Raw genomic sequence first — 19,055 nt, forward strand, 5'->3', positions numbered from 1 at the left:
CTCAAACTCACACAGAGATCTGCCTGCCTCTGCCTCCCGAGTGCTGGGATTAAAGGGGTGCGCCACCATCGCCCGGCTTAAATATTTATTTATTTATTATGTATACAATATTCTGTCTGTGTATATGCCTGCAGGCCAGAAGAGGGCACCAGACCTCATTGCAGATGGTCGTGAGCCACCATGTGGTTGCTGGGAATTGAACTCAGGACCTTTGGAAGAACAGGCAATGTTCTTAACCTCTAAGCCATCTCTCCAGCTATTTTCCTAAGTGTTATTGGTCAGTTTCATTCTTTTGTCTTGTTTTGTTTTGTTTTTCGAGACAGGGATTCTCTGTGGTTTTGGAGCCTGTCCTGGAACTAGCTCTTGTAGACCAGGCTGTTCTCAAACTCACAGAGATCCGCCTGCCTCTGCCTCCCGAGTGCTGGGATTAAAGGCGTGCGCCACCACCGCCCGGCTCAGTTTCATTCTTTACTCAAGAAAAGTCGCCTCAGTTCATTAGCCATTTATTGGTTTGTGTGGGTTTTGTATTTAACTTTTGAAATTATTCACAAATTTTAGATATTAATTCCAAACCTGGTGTGTGGTCAGCAAAGATTTTCATCATCTTATAGGTTGCAATGAATTTATAAGACTCTCCTGATATCTCCTTCTTTCCTGTCACCATCCTTACCCCCAGCCCAAGCAAAAGAAGGAAATGCAACCTTCAGTTGGTTGAGTCCCTGGTCTGGACTTTTACCAATCATGCTGCTAATGTTTCATGGAATAATATATCCCCCTGGGCTCCTGTTTGACCTGAGTAGGGTATTTGATTCTAGAAATGTGAAGCCATTGGATTTTTCGAGCAGGAATACTCTGTGAGAGTTATTGTGCACTTCTTCCAGGAGAGTCTAGACAGCTCTGGTTGAAGAGTTTGGCTCCACTGAGAATCATGGTCAAGATGTGCTCTTTCAGAGGTTGTACAGGACAATATTCTATCATCTACTCACTTAGTAGCTTCAGTCCTCCACACAGGATCCTCCTCCCCACTTTCCTGCAGTGCACAAGGGGGAAGAACGAATGCTGCCCAGCCACTGGACAGGGGCGGGAGGGTGCCAGTGCCAGCATCCTCCAGGGATTCCAGCGGCCGGTGTCAGTTGTGGCGGTCCTCTACTATTCCAGTCACTTGGTTGCTGTTTCCTGAGTGAAGACGCCGAAGCCAGCTTGACTGAGACTGGAATTCTGGTTCTATTAACAACTGACCAAAGGACTTTCAACGAGGTCTTTGACATTTTTGAGTCTCACCATGCTCATTTGGAAGTCAGCACCTTTAATGTTTCCTTCATCTAGCAGTTCTTCGAGGAGTAGGTAAAACTGTGTGTGTTTGTGAAGAGCTTGGTACGCAGTAAGTGCAAGCTGGTGAGGAGACAGGACAAAGGGAAATGGGACTAGTGGACAGCACAAATTTTGTCCAGGGCAAACTCTGCAGAAGGGGTTGCAGTGTAAGAAAGGGAGCCATCGCCTGCCTATAGGATGGGGTAGTTATGGGGCAAGAAGGGAGACAAGAAAAGGGGACTGAATTTTTGCTATTGTTTTGGCCTGTAGTCAGTCACTGATTGGGGTAACCAGGAAAGTAGGACATGCAGTTGATTCAGCTGCATGTGGTAAGTCCATGCTACTCAGGGTCAGAGGCAGGCATATCTCTGTGAGTTTGAGGCCAGCCCGGCCTACATGGTGAATTCTAAGCCTAAGTTGCATTGTGAGACCCTGTCACAAGAAAAGAGAAAAAGAAAGGAAGAAAGGAAAGAAGGGAGGGAGGGAAGAAGGAAGGAAGGAGGAAAAACGGAAGCAAGCAAGCCAGGCAACTGGTAGTTACTGGGGGGTTGATAGGATGGGCGTGAGAATATCTACAAGCTAGAACCCAGATAATTTAGTTCTTGGAACTGTCATGGCATAACCAAACTGAAGGAGTATTGCAAACGGGCATGTCCGAGGCTAACAACAAGCCCAATGTGTTTGCCATCATTAGCAATGCTGTGTTTTAAAGGTTGACTTGAGCGGGTTGTAGATAATGGCAAAGTGCAAAAAACTCTCTAAGGAATTCCAACGTGGACCTGGATGGGGAAGCACAAGACTGTTATGACGTTTGAAGAAGTGATGCTTGTGACTGAATTACGCTTTTCCAGGATGGACTGAAGATACAGCTCATTTGGTAGGGTGCTTGCGGGCTTGCAAGAAGTCCTGGACTCTAACCATAGCATAAACGGGCCATGGTGGAGCAAGACTGCAACCTCAGCAATGGAAAGTGAAGACAAGATGATAGTCAGCTCTGGGGTATCTTCAGCTACACAGGGAACGGGAGGCCAGCCTGGGCTATACGGGATCCTGTCTCAAAAGAAGAACGCAGATGGCCAGGGACCGAGCCCTTTTCCTTCCTCATCAACACTCTGAGCTTCACCAAGAACACCAACCTCTTAGGGCTCAGTTTCCCCATCAGAGCGAAGACTGATTATAGCACACACTTTGAGCCGCTAGTGACATCGCTGTTCTGCGCAATGCCTGGCACATAGTAGGTGATCAAATTTTAGTTGTAATAAAAATGAGAGCACAGGTCAGTCTCATGTGCCTAACTGATAATCTTCTCTGTTGAGATTTTTTTTCTGTCCGTATAACCAGAACCATAAACAGAAACTTGAGAAAACTGTATTTCACACAGACATCTGTTTTAAGAAGAAAAAAGGCATTTGTCTGTGTTTAGAGTGATAAACAGCTGGGTAGAGGCATGCTCCAATAGTTCCCGATACATTTTAAATGATGTTTGGTGATGAAATAAACAAAGGCCATTTGAAGACCTGCACCATGCCAGCACTGAGATGGATTTTCTGGCCTCTTGCTTGTGTTTGAAACCACTTCCGTTCCACGGTGCTGAGGCTTTTGCTTTTCTTATCTGCACCTTATAAATCGGGGGTATTTCATCTGATATGCTGTGTGCTTCGAAGAGGCAGTATTTTGTTTTCCAGACATCCTGATTTGCCATCCATAAAATCAACAGACAAGATAGTCTTTAAGGGACAGGTGCTATGAGATGAATAATTGATCAAAAACTATGAACAAGTTGGAAGATGAAATATGGTTACCAAATCTTTTAAAAAAATATTTCCCACCTCCAACTCCAGAGATCTGTCAACAGTAGAGAAAAGTGTATACAGGAGAACACTGATGAGTCCAATGGGAATGGCCAAGGGCTTTGTATTTTAGGCAGTGTTTCCCAATCTTTCCAATACTGAGTGTCTTAGTTAGGGTTTCTATTGTTGTGAAGAGACACCATGACCACGGCAACACTTATAAAGGAAAACATTTAATTGTGGCTAGCTTAGAATTTCTGAGGTTTAACCCATTATCATCATGGTGGGACGTGGTGGTATGCAGGCAGACGTGGTGGTGTGCAGGCAGACGTGGTGGTGTGCAGGCAGACGTGGTGGTGTGCAGGCAGACGTGGTGGTGTGCAGGCAGACGTGGTGGTATGCAGGCAGACGTGGTGCTGGGGAAAGAGATGAAGAGTTCTACATGTTGTGCCACAGGCAGCAGGAAAAAGATTGTCACACTGGGCATGGCTTGAGCATATATGAGACCTCAAAGCCCGCCTCTACAATACCACACTTTCTTTAACAAGGCCACAGTTACTCCAGCAAGGCCATACCTCCCAACAGTGCCTCTCTCTATGGGCCAAACATTCAAACACATGACTCTATGGGGGGCCATACCCATTCAAACCACCACACTGAGATCTCATTTTATGATTTTTTTCCTTTCAAATAACCCTATATTTGGGAATATTATTTTGGGGAATATTCACTGCATTTGTGAATATCTAATTTATTTTCCCATTTTTTTTTTATTAATCAGAGTCAGCTATAACTGCCAATCATGGTATCCTGACTGGAGATAAGACAGTCTCTGGGCACTTTTACCCCCACTTTGGCTATCAGACCTTTGAAACCATGGTTCCTGAGGAATCACAATCTCCCCAGGAATCTTGACTCCTTGAAGAATGTTGCATAACAATTTCTTCTGAGAGTAAGACCTTCCATCTTGGGAGGAAACTTCTTAAAACATAGGATTTGAAAAGGGAGATGAAACAAGAGGATTAACCGTGAATGACAAAACAGGATGTTCTAAGGAGAGGTGAAACCTTCTAGCATGGAGGAAAGCCTGTTGAGACAGGAAGTAAACAACTTAAAACAGCTTCAGGAAGTCCATGAAATTGACCAGACTCATAAGCTTCCCCCCCCCCCCCAAGAGCATATAAGTGGTAAAGGTGACTTTCATCACTCTCAGACAAACTAAACTGCCTAGGAGATTCTCAGACAAGCTGAGCTGCCTAAAAGAAGTTCAAACCAAGTATCCTGGAAGAAAGAGAGCAGTAGAGTACCTTGGAAGACTCTCAGAACACTGAACTACCTGCAAAGAACATTCTCCAAGCTGTTGATCTGCCTGCAGGCCATGCAGTATGCTCCAGGCTTCCTAATTTTGTGGGCAGTCACCCATGTGGGGGTGGCTTTGGTGACGGCAGCTGTCTGCTTTCTGTCATTGTGTTAGTGCTTTATTGCTGTGAAGAGGCATCATGATCAAGGCAATTCTTATAAAAGAAGGTAACTCTTATAAAGGAAAGCATTTAATTGGGGCATGGGCACAGTTTCAGAGGCTTAGTCCATTATCATCATGACAGAGAGCATGGAAACATAGGCAGGCAGCATGTTGGAGCAGTAACTGAGAGTTTTGCATCCTGCTCCTTAGACAGCAGACAGACAGACAGAGAGAGAGAGAGAGAGAAAGAGAGAGAGAGAGAGAGAGACTGAGCATAGGCATTTGAAACCTCAAAACCCATCCCAGCACCCAGCAATGGACCTCTTCCAACAAGGCCACTCCTCTTAATCCTTCCAGATAAGCATGTAATTCAAACTACCACAATAACCCTAATAAAACTCACTTGTTCACCAAGTTGGATTTTAATGGTTTCATCACTTTGGTGGACTACTGTTTCTCTGTTAGGGTTGAACAGACATCTGTTCAGACCTCCCCAAAAACATACTAGGAAAAGGCTGAGTGAGGCCTGGTGAAGCCAGAAGAAGAATTTGCCTCCCAGGAAGAGATTTCACACAGCTGACAAAATGTCAGACCACCTGGGAGAGACATTGGTGGGCTGGACCACACCTTGGCCACTTAGCGGGTCTCTTGCCCTCTATTATTTTTTAATTTTATTTATGTAGAAGTACTTTGCATACATACCTGCACACCAGAAGGGGGCACCAGATCTCATTATAGATGGTTGTGAGCCACCATGTAGTTACTGGGAATTGAACTCAGGACCTCTAGAAGAGCAGCAAGTGCTCTTAACCATTGAGCCATCTCTCCAGCCCTTCTTGTCCTCTATTTTAACCCAATTTTTTTTTTTTTTTTTGATTTTCGAGACAGGGTTTTTCTGAAGTTTTTGGTTCCTGTCCTGGAACTAGCTCTTGTAGACCAGGATGGCCTCAAACTCACAGAGATCCGCCTGCCTCTGCCTCCCGAGTGCTGGGATTAAAGGGGTGCGCCACCACCGCCCAGCATTTTAAGAGGACTCTGAGGGCAGAATACCTTTCATGAGTTCCCCTGGAACCAACAGACTCCTGCAGGATGTTCTCTGACCTGCACAGGTGGGTGCCTTCTTCCACAAATAAGGAAAAACTTAAATCTCAGGTCTGTGCCCCAAAGGTAACCTTGGGCTGCGGAGGGAGTCACTAGACCTCTTCATTTTTTCATTATCCTCCTAATGCGGCCATATTGAATAAACCTCCTTTATCTGCTGTTGACTGTTGATTGCATCTTTATAGGACTATTGAGGACAGGTGACGGAGCCTAGCTTGGTAGGGCTGTCAGGATCCAGGCTTCAGGTCGAAATAGCCTGGTTACAGTATGAAACAGTCAGAGTTACTCCCCTGATGTATTAGAATTCCTGCTAAAACATATTTGAGTTAAAGGGTTTTTTTTTAATGAAACCATCTTTAGTTAGCAGAGATACAGTTGTCTCTATTGATGGGAAGATCAGGGTCTTGTGTGGGGTTCAGTGCCAGTGATGGCTAACTATTTGTGAAACTCTGGGTTCGATGCGTAGCATCAAAAATGAATAGGAGTGGTGATTATGATCTTTTAAAACTTAGTTTCACCCCTGGTTGGCAGAATAATGGCTTTTCAAAGATGCCTGTCTCCCCTCCCTCTCTGCCTTCCTGCCCCCTCCCTCCACATGTCTGTATGGGTGTTCTACTTGCATGTATGTCTGTGTACTACAAGTGTGCTAGTATATATGAAGGTCAAAAGAAAGCATTGGATCTTCTGAAACTGAAATTACAGACAGTTGTGAGCCACTGTGTGGGTGAAGGGAACTAAACCCAGGTCCTCTGGACTAGCAGCCAGTGCTTTTAACCACTAAGCCATCTCTTCAGATCCAAAGACATCTTTCTTTTTTTGTCTTTGTTAATATTTATTTATTTATTATGTATACAATATTCTGTCTGCGTATATTCCTGCAGGTCAGAAGAAGGCACCAGACCTCATCACAGATGGTTGTGAGCCACCATGTGGTTGCCGGGAATTGAACTCGGGACCTTTGGAAGAGCAGGCAAAGCTCTTAAGCGCTGAGCCATCTCTCCAGCCCCCAAAAGACATCTTTCTTAAGACAGAACCTGAGAGGTTTCATAGCAAGAGGGGATAAAAATGGCAGGTGAGAGCTAGGTGTAGTGACGCACGCCTTTAATCTCAGCACTCAAGAGGCAGAAGCAGGCAGATCTCTGTGAATTTGAGGTCAGCCTGGTCTACATAGTGAGTCCCAGGACTGCTAGAGCTACTTTGTGAGAACTTGTCTTGACTGACTGAATGACTGAATGAATGAATAAATAAATAAATAATAAATAAATATAAAAATAAAATGGCAGGTGGAACTAGGGCGGCTGTCTGCTAGCTGCAGGCTGGGTAGATTATTCAATACCATCAGGTAGCCTTAGTGTCATTACAATGTTCTTAAATGTGGCCATGGGAGCAGAAGATGTGATGCAATGCAATAAGGATCTGCTTTGACCTTTCCTGGCTGAGAAGACAAAAGGGTGCTACAAGGCAGGGAGTGGGAGCCGCTTCTAGCTGGAAAAGAAAGGTTGACAGTTTCCACCTTCCATAAGGGAGCACAGCCCTGCCAAAGCCTTGATTTGTAACCTAGTGAGACTGGTTTCTTCCCACATTTCTGTTCTCAAGGACTGCAGCACAATAAATGTATGCTGTTTTGATCCATCCGTCTAACAGTGTGGGACAGGAGATCCCAAAACTAGAGAACTTCTTGACCTCCATGTCCCTTCTTGGGTCTGTACTTTAGTATGAGTAAACTATCCCTTGGTCTGTGGGGCTATGTTTAAATGTTCCTTCAGGAAAAGACACCTTGAAATGTGACCTCCACTGTGAGGTACTTTCTGGGAGTGGTGGCACATATTTTTAAGGCTAGCACTTGAGAGCCAGAGGCAGGTGCATCTCCTGTAAGTTCAAGGCCTATCTATGCACTGAGGTCCCGGAAGGCCAATCAGGGCAACACAATGAGACCCCATCTCAGAGATGGATGGCGACAATAATTCACGCATCACACTTAGAAGCAGGGGGTGTTCGGGAGTCCATGAGGTCATCAGGGTGGTGCCTATGATTTAATCCTGTAAGATAGGAGCACACACATGATCTAACTTGCCATGTGAAGCCTTGTGTCAGCTAAGGATACTGTCAGCAAGAAGGTTATCCCTGCGTGTGATCCCTTGTCATTAAACTAGAACCGTGAGCCAGAACAAGCCAGTTGTCCTTGTGTGTTTTCCAGTCCTTGGTTATTCTGTAACACGCTTTTCTTTTCTGTCCTGCATTTGAATTCTTATTAATGTCACCCTGATTAGGATGAGGCCACCTTCTGGCAGCAGAAGCTAACCTTGTCTATCTTTTATAAGGCAGGGCCGCCGTGTGTGTCCTCCCCGTTCCTGTCCTTTCATGATAGCTTTCCCTCCTTTCAGTCCCTGCGCATTCGAGGCTGTTTCTCCCAGGAGCACTGTCTTCTAGATTAAAGGTGGTTGAGTGTGTTGAATCTCCTCTACCATGGTGTGTGTGGGGGGGTGTGGGTGTGCGCGCGCGCATGCGCACATGTGTGTGTGTGTGTGTGTGTGTGTGTGGTGCTGGAGAATGGACTTAGGGACTCACACATGTTGGGCAAGTGCTCTACCATGGAGTCATGTCCCAAGACCTCTAAAATATTTGAAAGTCCTGACAAGGGTCATCTTCAACTGATCTCTAAATATATGGGGCTGAGACAATACATTTGTCCTATGAACGTAACAGAAGGTCTTTTATATGTGTGTACATATATATGTAAATATGTGTGTGAGATATAAGTAACACAGATATGCAAAGAACACTCTAGAATAGCCATATGCCCTCATAGGAAGGGATAAGGAAGAGAAAGAACCTGGAGTTGGTCCATCAATATCCCATCATCCTCTGGGAACAGCCTGAGCAAGGGAGCAATGGGTGAGATGACCTGGAGGTCTCTCTGAACTGTGGAACGCAGGCATCTCTTGGATCTGAGCAAGGGAACTGTGGAACAGCAGCACATAAGGGCTGACCTGCCATTCCCATTATCGTTTTGTCTGGGTTCTAGTCACCAAACATGGATGCAATATGCTCTTTTTTTTCTATGCTGATATTAGACAAACTCTTTCTAGACTGAATATAAAGCTAGCTACAGCATCCAAATGTTTATGTGTACACCTGGCTTGTATCCAAATGTCTCCATGTGTACTTTACTTGAATATTTCAATACAAGGCCATACTTTTTTTAAAAAGAAAATATCATGGGATGTTTTGTCCTCAGGGTGAAGAGTCATCTTTGTAATGCTGTCCTTTCCAGGCTATGGAGATAGAGAGAGTCCATTAACGCAGCTTGCTATGGCCATTGCTCCAGCTGTCTTCCGGCTTTGGCCTTTCAAAAGTCAACATTTGTCCTTAAAATAAACAACCCATAAAGAGTCTTCATAGTCCACCATGCATTCCGGTTGGCCCTTGCTTTTTAGGATCTAGAAATGATAAACCAGGGCTACATCTTAAATTGACTATATTTTAACTGAATGGACTAGTTACTATGTACTCAGACACTGTACTAAGTGCTTTCCAGAGATTGCACCATTTACAAGGCTGTGGGAACTGTTGGCTCAGATAGAGTTCTTTTATTAGTTTTTGCATCATGTGTGTCTTTGAGCATGCAGGTCTCTGAGGCATCCAGAAGAGGGTACAGGCTCCCTGGAGCTGGAGTTAAAGGCAGTTGTGAGGCTCCTGATGTAGGTGCTGGGAATCAAACTTGTCTTTTGCAAGAGCAGTTCTTGCTCTTATTGGCTGAGCCACCTCTCTTGCCCTGGTACTGTTATTTTGAAGTATAAATGTCTTTTCTGGGTCATTTTATGTGAGCCTGACACAAGCTAGAGTCATCCGAGGGGAGAAAAACCTAACTGAGAAAATGTCTCCAGAAAATCAGGCTGTAGACAGCCTGTAGGGTCTTTTCTTAATTAGTGATTGGTATGGGAGGGCCCGACCCATTGTGGGTGGAGCCACCTCTGAGCTGGTGGTGTAATTATTCAGCCACCCATAAAGTTGCATTTCTGGGTCCTAAAGGCAGGCACATGTGGGCGGACCCTTGGGAACAAAGGGCCCACGTGACCCATGTGCGCACATGCGTGGTTACTTCCACGTGTGACTCAACTAAAGCCCTTGGTGCATGCATGGGTCCCCTGCCATCTGCATCATCAGTGACTGACATACTCAAACAAACGCAAACCCCTGTACGCATGTGCAAGGCATGGGTCGCCCATCATTAGCGGCTTCCCCCTGAGCACATGTGCTAGGCGGCTTTTAAAAGCTGGTCGCACATCTTTGCCCTCTCCCCCGCCCCCGTACACGTTTCCTCAGGCCTGTGAGCACCCCCCTCTTCTAATAAACTCCTAAGTGGGTTTGTTTGCATCTCGTGTCCTCTTACTCGTGTCGGGACATTTCAGGTGGTCCTGGGTTCTATAAGAGAGTAGGCTAAGTGGTCAAGGCTGGCTCTGAGCTCGTGATTCTTTCTTCCATCTCTTGAATGCTGTGATTTTTTTTTTTTTAAGCAGAGAAAATCTTGCTTGTAATCCAGGCCACCCTGGGAACTCGGCATGTAGTCCAAGTGGGTTTCAAACTCACGCTGTATCTGATTCTTCCTCCGAAGTGCTAGGATTACAGGCCTGCAACACCATGCTTAGCTCTACAGATGTTCACAGTATTGGCCGTGTAGCAGTCACACTCTGAGGGCTGTTGTTCGGTCCTTGGAGCCTTTTGCATGCTAAGAAGCCTTGTACCATAAAGTACATCCCAGCCCTCAGAGCTTTACAGTACTGACTGTACTGTACCTAGTACTGACTGTCCATAGTACCAGAAGACTGATTTATGAACGGAGACCTTGAATCCAACAATAATTTAAAAAATATTTTTACTATTATGTTTTTGCGTGGATGTAAGTGCGTGTGACCCACAGTGCACGTGTCATGTCACAAGACCGTTTGCAGGAATCAGTTCTCTAATCCCATGGAGGACCAGGGGCTGAACTCATGTCATCATGTTTGCAAGTCAAGTGTTTCCCCAGAGCCATCTCCCAGGTCCCCACTATACTTATGGAGTACTTACTTCATTCAACATTTGGAAAAAGCATTATTATTATTTATAAAGCAAATGACATTATATGAAGTGAATACAGAATACAGTTATTTTAATGAGGCTTAAATGTAATCCTTTAGTAGATAGACTATGAAGGTTTAGTATACTACATAGTCGTTATACTATGAAGGTTAAGTCTCCCCATAATTTTCATAAGAAGGTTTGAGACCCGAGTATTAAGTAATTACTTAGTGGCAGGGTCCGGTGGTTCCTTTTTGGTGGAGGTGGAGGCAGGAGGAACAGGTTCAAAGTCATCCCCAGCTACCCCGCTACATATTGAGCGTGAGGCTTGTCTGACTACATGAGCCTCTGCCTCACAAACCCAAACCCCACCCAACTCAAAAGAAATCAAAAGAAAATTGAAGACATTTCTTAATAAGGTATTATACTCTTACCCCTACTAGCAATTTCCTTAAATACTCTTATATAATGTGAATTTCTTATCTAGACTTTATAACTATGAGGATTTAATGTTTTTCTTGATACAAAATAATTTCTTTTAAAAATTAACAAATACGCATTTGCCAACAAACTAGTAGAAGACTAGTACACTAGGATAGCGTGCATTAACTCACAGACATGCTAATACCTTCAGTTGGCTATGCTGGCTAGTTAGGAAAGATGCAGTCCCACAATGAAGATGATGTCACGTACAAAGGGATTTTTTTCCCCACTCAACATCTATAGTAAGGGCTGTTTTTTGTAAAGTCTTACCTAATGGCTAGCCATCGGCTCCTTCCGACCCTCAAAACCATGAGTACTCACCCTCTATCAATATGTTTGTGTCTGTGGGACCTGTATCTTTGCTGGGAGTTCAGTGCTTAGCTTACTTCAACCATCTGTGTTAGCACTGGGGCCCCTGGGGTGCCTCAAAGCCCTAGATTTTATGGAGAACTCCATTTCATATGACCAGGGTCAGGACTTTCTTCTGTGCTTGGCTCTTGTTGGTATAGGTCAAGCTAACTGGAATGAGGTATCTGGCCTAACTCACTGTCATACTTCAGTGGCGGGCAATTCTGGTTAATGGAGGGAAAATATAAGTCACCATTTTTCTACCCATAATGCAATCACTGTTTGACGCATGAATCACCAGCAGCTGAAAACATTGGAATATGTATAGGGCATCATAGTATCACCTCACAGGACCCTAACAATTCTAAGAGAGGATTCCAGGAAGCATGATTCCAGGTAGTCCAGGAAGCATGATTCCAGGAAGACGTGATGATCAGTATTACTACCTAATGCTGAGAGGATGCTGCCATACAATGTGAGCTGTGCTTTCTCATCAATGAAGTATTCCACTTGACTCTGCTCCAGCCTCCCTGGATCTAACTCGGCTTTATAGTAAACACTGGCGAAAGTGAAATCACACAATAAAGAAACCAAGGTCGCTTATGGGGGCCAGGAAGTGGAATAGGGTAGTTTGAATGTAATTGGCCCCCATAATCTCAAAGAAAGTGGCACCCTTATGAGGTATAGCTTCGTTGGAATGGGTATGGCCTTGTTGGAGGAAGTGTGTCATTGTGGGGGTGGACTTTGAGGTTTCCTATTCTTGGGATACTGTCCAGTGTCTCTGTCAACTTCCTGTTGCCTGAAAGATGTAGCATTCTCAGCTCTAGCACCATGTCTGCCTACACACCACCATGTTCTCCATCATGATGATAATGGACTGAACCTCTGAACTGTAAGCCGCCAGCTTAATTAAATGTTTTCCTTTATAAGAGTTGCTGTGGTCATGGTGTCTCTTCACAGCAACAGAAACCCTCACTAGGACAATGTCTAGACCTGCATTATGTTGGAGGAGTAGGAAAACATGCCATCACAACCCAGATTTAGGTGTTTTGTACTTTTCATATTTTAGGGGGAGAAACCTTAATAGCAGTGGTTTTGAGCATGGCCCTCTTCGACAACCTTCCAAGATATTCAAATTCTAGGCTTTCACTCTGGACACACTGAATTGAAACCTCAGTTCCAGGAAAGGCCTTGCAACACGCTAAATAACATTGAGAACGTTGTCATTATACATGGTGCAGATAGGGTTAGAATGGCTGATGAGGCAAAATACACGATCAAAATTTACTTGGCAAGGGGCCGGAGAGATGGCTCAGTGGCTAAGAGCACTTGTTGCTCTTGCAGAAGACCTAGGTTCAATTTCCAGTACCCACATGGTTCACAACCATTTGTACCTTCTCTTCCAGGGAGTTCAGTGCTCTCCTCTGACACCCACAGGCACCAGGCACTCATGTGGTGCCCATATATACAGGCAGGTAAAAATCACTCATACTAGCAAAATAAATAAATTTAAAAACAAACACCAACAAAAAAACACTTGCCCAGACTAGCCCATTTTATTTACCATGGGAATAAGATGTGAAAATAATATGCCAAGTTCAAGAAGTACTATATCAGCCAAGGTACATGTTGAGGACAGTAGATGATGGCACCAGAGCCCAGGCCTGGCACCCAAACTACATGAGTTTGCCAGAGAAGCTCTGGGGTGCTCTTGACTTTTTAAGATGGGCCTTGCCTTGGAACTAGAGTCCCATGTTTAAAGAGGGCGGTGCTGCTGACAGCTGCTCAGCTTCAGAATATTGCTCTTTGTCACTCCCCAATTACCATGTAACATTGTGATGCATTTGGGGATATTCTGTGGACCTAATACAGACACCAGATGCCCAGGATGGAATTCTTCCACTGCATGCCAACACTCGGCAGGCTGTTCTAGTACGGGCTGGCACAAACTTAGTCATGTTTGGATGGTGTAACATACAGCCCTAAAGCAAGGATTTTTATCCTGGAATCATGGTCTATCAGTCAGGATTCTCTAGAGGAACAGAACTGATCAAATGGATCTATACATATAGAAGGGATTTGGTAGATTGGCTTACAGGCGGAGGTTCAGCTAGTTCAACAATGGCTATCTACCAACCAATGGAAGGTCCAAGAATCTGGTAGTTGTTCAGTCCATGAAGCTGAATTCGCCGGTCTTCAGTATACATCAGAATCCTGAAAGAGTAGGCTCTGATGCCAGTGAAGGAGCAGACTTGCTAGTGAGAGTGAGGGCAAGCAGGCAAAGAGAGCAAGCTTCCTTCTTCTTCATATAGGCTGCCAGGAGAAGGTGTGGCCCAAAGTAAGGCTGGATCTTCCCACCACAAAAGATCTGGATTAAAGATGGGTCTTCCCACTTCCAAAAATTTAAGCATGAAAAAGTTCCCTCACAAGTGTACCCAGCCTCTTGAGTTGAAAACAATAACCAGGTCATGATTATGCCCACTATGATATAACTATCCCATGTACAATCACAAACACATTATATATTTTACAATAGGTGGTAATGTCCCTTGAAGTACATTCTTTTAGTATCTCAAACTTTAATATAATAACCACTGATAGTCTCTTAATTGATGTTACATTTCATGATAAAGAAAATACAAGTGTTTGTTCTTAACAAATATGACAAAAACACTCACATCAATCACAACCCTTGTTTCCGCACTGGTCATGTGACCTTAGCTGGAATTTATAATCACAGGACATAGCGTTATGGGGCAAAGATCCCAAGGACCACCCATCAAAACAAGAGTCTGAAAGCCTTTACTAAGATGGCCACTGACTGCCATCTTAATATGGAAACAATCTTCACAGAGTCGTGATGCTTTGAAAGGCAAAAAAAAAAACCCTATCGTGGTTGGCAGCTGTGGAGGGAGGTAGAACAAGCAAGCGGTTTCACAGGAACAAAGAGGCAGCAGTTGGCTGGGGCATCTTGATCTCAAGCCCCTGGCACAGGGTTGGGTAATTCTCTAAGAGACTTCCCCACAGCAGGGGGTGTAAGTGGTTACGTGCAAGAGTCAGCTCCCAGCAAGACCTTAGATGGCTGCGAAAGGAACGAGATGGAGGATCTTGACCCCATTACAATGGTAGCACCAAGAGACATCCTGAAGACTCTCCTGCTCCCCACAGATAATGTTTCTTATTTCCAGTGTGGAGAAGCAATCCAATTTCCCCTCGATAACCTGGATCAATTGCTCCTCCTAACACTGTTATTTCTTTCGTAGTTTGTTGGCTTAAGGGCACCAAACTGGCCAGGGGAAAATCTGAGTTTCCAAAATGTATTGTGACTTCTAGCAGGAGCGTGGATCCCTCTGGAACCAACACTTCTATGCCAACGGAACTTAAGGTGGCAGGATCAGGAGGCAAAAACTTTCCTAGTGGGTCGCTAGGAGTGACAGTGGGTAGAACCAGTCCCTTTGACACCTCTGATGCCTGGACCCATGGATCCTGGAAATCGTATGTTGATTCAAAGCACACACTGCCTTCTGAAGAACAACACCCTAGCCCTCCAGGGCTATAACTGTGTCTTCAAATGGCTATTCCATCTTTCTATCGGGCCACCTGCTTCAGGATGGTGAGAACAAGGTAAGGTCAGTGGATTCCACGATTGTGAAGCCACTGTTACACTTCTCTGGCTGTAAAGTGAGTTCCTTGGTCAGAAGCAATACTGCGTGGACTCCTATGATGGTGGATAAGGCATTCCGTAAGTCCACGGATGGTGGTTTTGGCAGAAGCATTACATGCAGGAAGAAACAAACCCATAACAGAATAAGTATCCACCCCAATAAAGACAAAATGTCCTTTCCATGAAGAAGTGGTCCAATGTCACCAACCTGCCACCAGGTTGCTGTCTGCTGACCCTGGGAAATGGTGCCATGGCAGCGACCAGTCCTAGCAATGGCCAGGTCCCAGAGAGTAGGTAAGGAGTCTATGAGGGATGACTGAGTCAGGCAGCGAAGCTGGGAGAATCTCACAGCTCTTACCGACTAGCAGTCAAGTTGCTTCTTTATTAATACAGATTTCATAAAACAAACACAAACTCATGATTTTTCCAGAGATACAGATTATATCATTTTGTCCCAGAAACATGTGTGACTTTCTATTGCATGCCCAGGGTCATAGATTCGGTTACATTTAGCAAGTGCAGATAGAACAGATTTTGCTTTCAACTATCAGACCCATAACCCAACTTTAAAGACTCTAGAGAATATTTCTGCCAAAGCAAGCATCCTGAATGTACGGCAGCCTGGTCTCAGGCTGGCAGTATTTGAGGTTTCAAAGTGTTAGACAGATAGAAAATATCTGAGTCCGTGCAGGTGAGTCGCCATGCTTTGATCAATGTATTATTAACCCTTGGTTGTCAAAAAGCTGCTTACAAGTCAGCGTGAGCCTGAAAACTTCCTCAGACACAAAAACTGCTGCAGCTGCTATTCAATCTCTGGTATAAATGCAATATTTGCACTTACAAGCTCTATAAAAATCTATATATTTGTTTAAGAAAATACTTTTGTTCCTGGTTAAATGATATCACCATCGCCTGGTGTGAGCCAGTCTTTTTATGAATGGCCAATCCTGATAACTGACTCTTTTCTTACCTCCTTATGTCATCTATACCACCTATTATGTAGGGAAAAGGTTATTTTAGCCAATCTAACTGTGCTACTGAGTTCTTCTCCTCTAGGGGCACACCCTGTACGACCTTTATCTTGGAAGCTAAACTTTCAGGAAACTCTGAGCTCAGTGTGGAAGGAGGACTGTGATCTGCTGCCAATTCTCCTGGCCGGTTGGAGCCTGTCAGCTTCTGCTAAGCTTATACTGTTCTGACTATTCTGTTCCCGAGTTCGCTTAGGGGCAGATGTACCATGAAGATCCTAGAGCCATGGCCTCATAAAGACATCTCTAGTGTCTTTGTGCTTACCACAATCTCCAGGGCATAAGGAAGAGTTCCAGAGCCAGATAAGGTTGTTTCCCTGCAAGGAGTAGAACGTTTAGGACTTTCCTAAAGGTATTTAGACATATTTTTCCTGGGAAAAAAAAAAACATAAAATTAATCGTAATGTGGAAAGTCCCCCAAGAATGTGACACCCAGAGACCAAAACCGAAACCGAGAGGCAGCATGACCACGATCACAGCATTGGCTCAGCTGTGCTGGAACTGTGTCAAACAGCTGTGCTGGCTTCATGACCTTGCTGTTTCTAGCCGATATGGCTGTGCCCATGCCATATCTGGGGTTCAGTGGTGGTCTCTACTGTTGGCAGATCTGGCAGTTGTAACCAGTTCGACCCTGGTGAGTGAAAGTCCACGTTGTCTAGACCATGCATAAACCACCATCGCTGCCACCATGACCATTTTGTCCATGGGTTCATTAGGCAATGACAGGAATGGCTGGGAAAAGAGGCTGACTGCACAGAAAGGGTCACCCCGTCTACCTGATTACTGAACTCCTTCTCAGCTGAGGTTGCCCTTTGAGCATTTACATGGGACACAAGTATCTTTACATCATTTGTCCATTTGGAGAGGTCTATCCACATACTTCTTCCCCAGATGTCTTTCTTACCAGTTTTCCCATCATGCTCTTTCCAAGTCCTCGACCACCTGATCAAACCAATGGCTCTAGCCAATCATGTGATCTAGTGAATAATTGTACCTCCAAACAAAATGACCATGTGTACTGCCCCAAGTTCTGCCCACTATGAAGATTTCCCTTTGCCTGTGCCTTTCAGGGTTGTCCCAGAAAGGGGTTGTTATGCTCCCGTTGTCCACTTTGTGGGTAGTGCCTGTATGATTTGCAGAGCCATCAGTAAACCGGGTCCTAGTCTTGTCTTCCACAGTCAAAGGGTCACAGGAACTCATGAGGCTACAGGTGAATGCTTGGCAGCAGATGTCAGTGTAATGGGAGAAGAAACCATAGGCATTTGGGCAATTCACGTAACTTGCTTGTACCATCAGCAATCACTTAGATACCACTTCCATTTGATAATGATCTCTGCTGTGCACATCCTAGCTCAGGCTGCATGGTAACTTGGTGGCCCATTGTCAAATGTTCAGTTTCCACTGAGGCTCAGCTGTAGGTCAAGAGCTGTCTCTCAAAGGGAGATTAGTTGTCTGCAGATGATGGTAGAGCCTTGCTCCAAAATTCCAAAGCTCTCTTCTGTAATTTACCTATAAGTGCCTGCCAAGGCTCCAAAGGTGCCACTGACACCTCAAGTACCATCGGGTCCACTGGCTCATATGGTCCAAGTGGATGAGCAGCCTGCACAGCAGTCTGGACCTAGTGAAGAGCCTTCTCCTGTTCCAGGCCCCACTCAGACTATCAGCTTTCTGAGTCACTTGATATATAGCTGAAGTAACACACCCAGGTGAGGAAGGTACTATCTGCAAAATCCAAATAGACCCACTACAGTTGGGATCTTTCTTGGTGGTGGGAAGGGCCAGGTACAATAACTTATCCTCCACTTTAGAAGTATCTCTTGCATGCCCCACATTACTGGGCCCCGAAGAGTTTCACTGAGGTAGAAGGCCCTTGAATTTTAATTGAATTTATTTCCCATCCTCTGGTGTGCATACATATTACCAACAAGTCCAAAGTGGTTGCTACCTCCTGCTCACTTGGTACAATCAGCAAAATGTTGTCAATATAGTGTATCAATGTCATATTTTATGTAAGAAACAGACAACCAAGACCCCTTTAAACTAAGTTATGACACAGGACTGAAGAGCTAATATATCCCGGAGGTAAAACTATAAAGGTATATTGCTAGACTTGGCAACTGAAATTAAATGGCTTCTTGTGGACAGATACCAAGAAAAAGGCATTTGCTAGAGCAACAGCTGCATACCATGTACCAGATGTGCTAATCTGCTCAAGTAAGGACACCACATCTGGTCCAGCAGCTGTAATCAGAGTCACTATTTGGTTGAGTTTTCGATAGCCAACTGTCCTTCCCCATGACCCATTTGTCTTCTGCACTGGCCAGAAAGGAGAATGAAAGGGACATGCGGTAGGACCACCACCCCTGCATCTTTCAAGTCCTTGATGGTGGCACTGATTTCTGCAGTTCCTCCAGGGATGCCATACTGGTTTGGATTCACTATTTTCCTTGGCAGAGGCAACTCTAAGGGCTTCTACTTAGCCTTTTCAACCATGACAACCCTCACTTGACAGGTCAGGGAACCAGTGTGAGAATTCTGCCAACTTCTAAGTATATCTATCCCAGTTATATTCTGGGACTGGGAAAATACCCTCTGGTGAGTTCAGGGACCCAATGGATCTACTATGAGTCATATTTAAGCCAAAACCCTAATAATGAACTGACCTCCGTAAGTCACAACTTTAACTGGAGGGCCACAATGTTTCTTGGGGTCTCTTGGAATCAGTGTCAATTCAGAACCAATATCCAATAGACCCCTGGTTGTCTCCTTTCCCCCAGTGTACAGATACCCTTGTACAATGCCATAAG

General features: G+C 44.7%; 1 protein-coding gene across 1 annotated transcript in view; it reads right to left on the minus strand.

The window, feature by feature from the left end:
- The window catches only part of Pced1b (PC-esterase domain containing 1B), a 538,744-nt gene that overhangs the window by 401,079 nt on the left and 118,610 nt on the right, over nt 1-19,055 (minus strand). The window lies entirely within an intron of this gene.

This window comes from Alexandromys fortis, unplaced genomic scaffold, assembly GCF_014885135.2.
Source record: "Alexandromys fortis isolate MF-2015 unplaced genomic scaffold, M_Fortis_MF-2015_v1.1 scaffold_28, whole genome shotgun sequence".
In the NCBI taxonomy this organism is placed as follows: domain Eukaryota; kingdom Metazoa; phylum Chordata; class Mammalia; order Rodentia; family Cricetidae; genus Alexandromys; species Alexandromys fortis.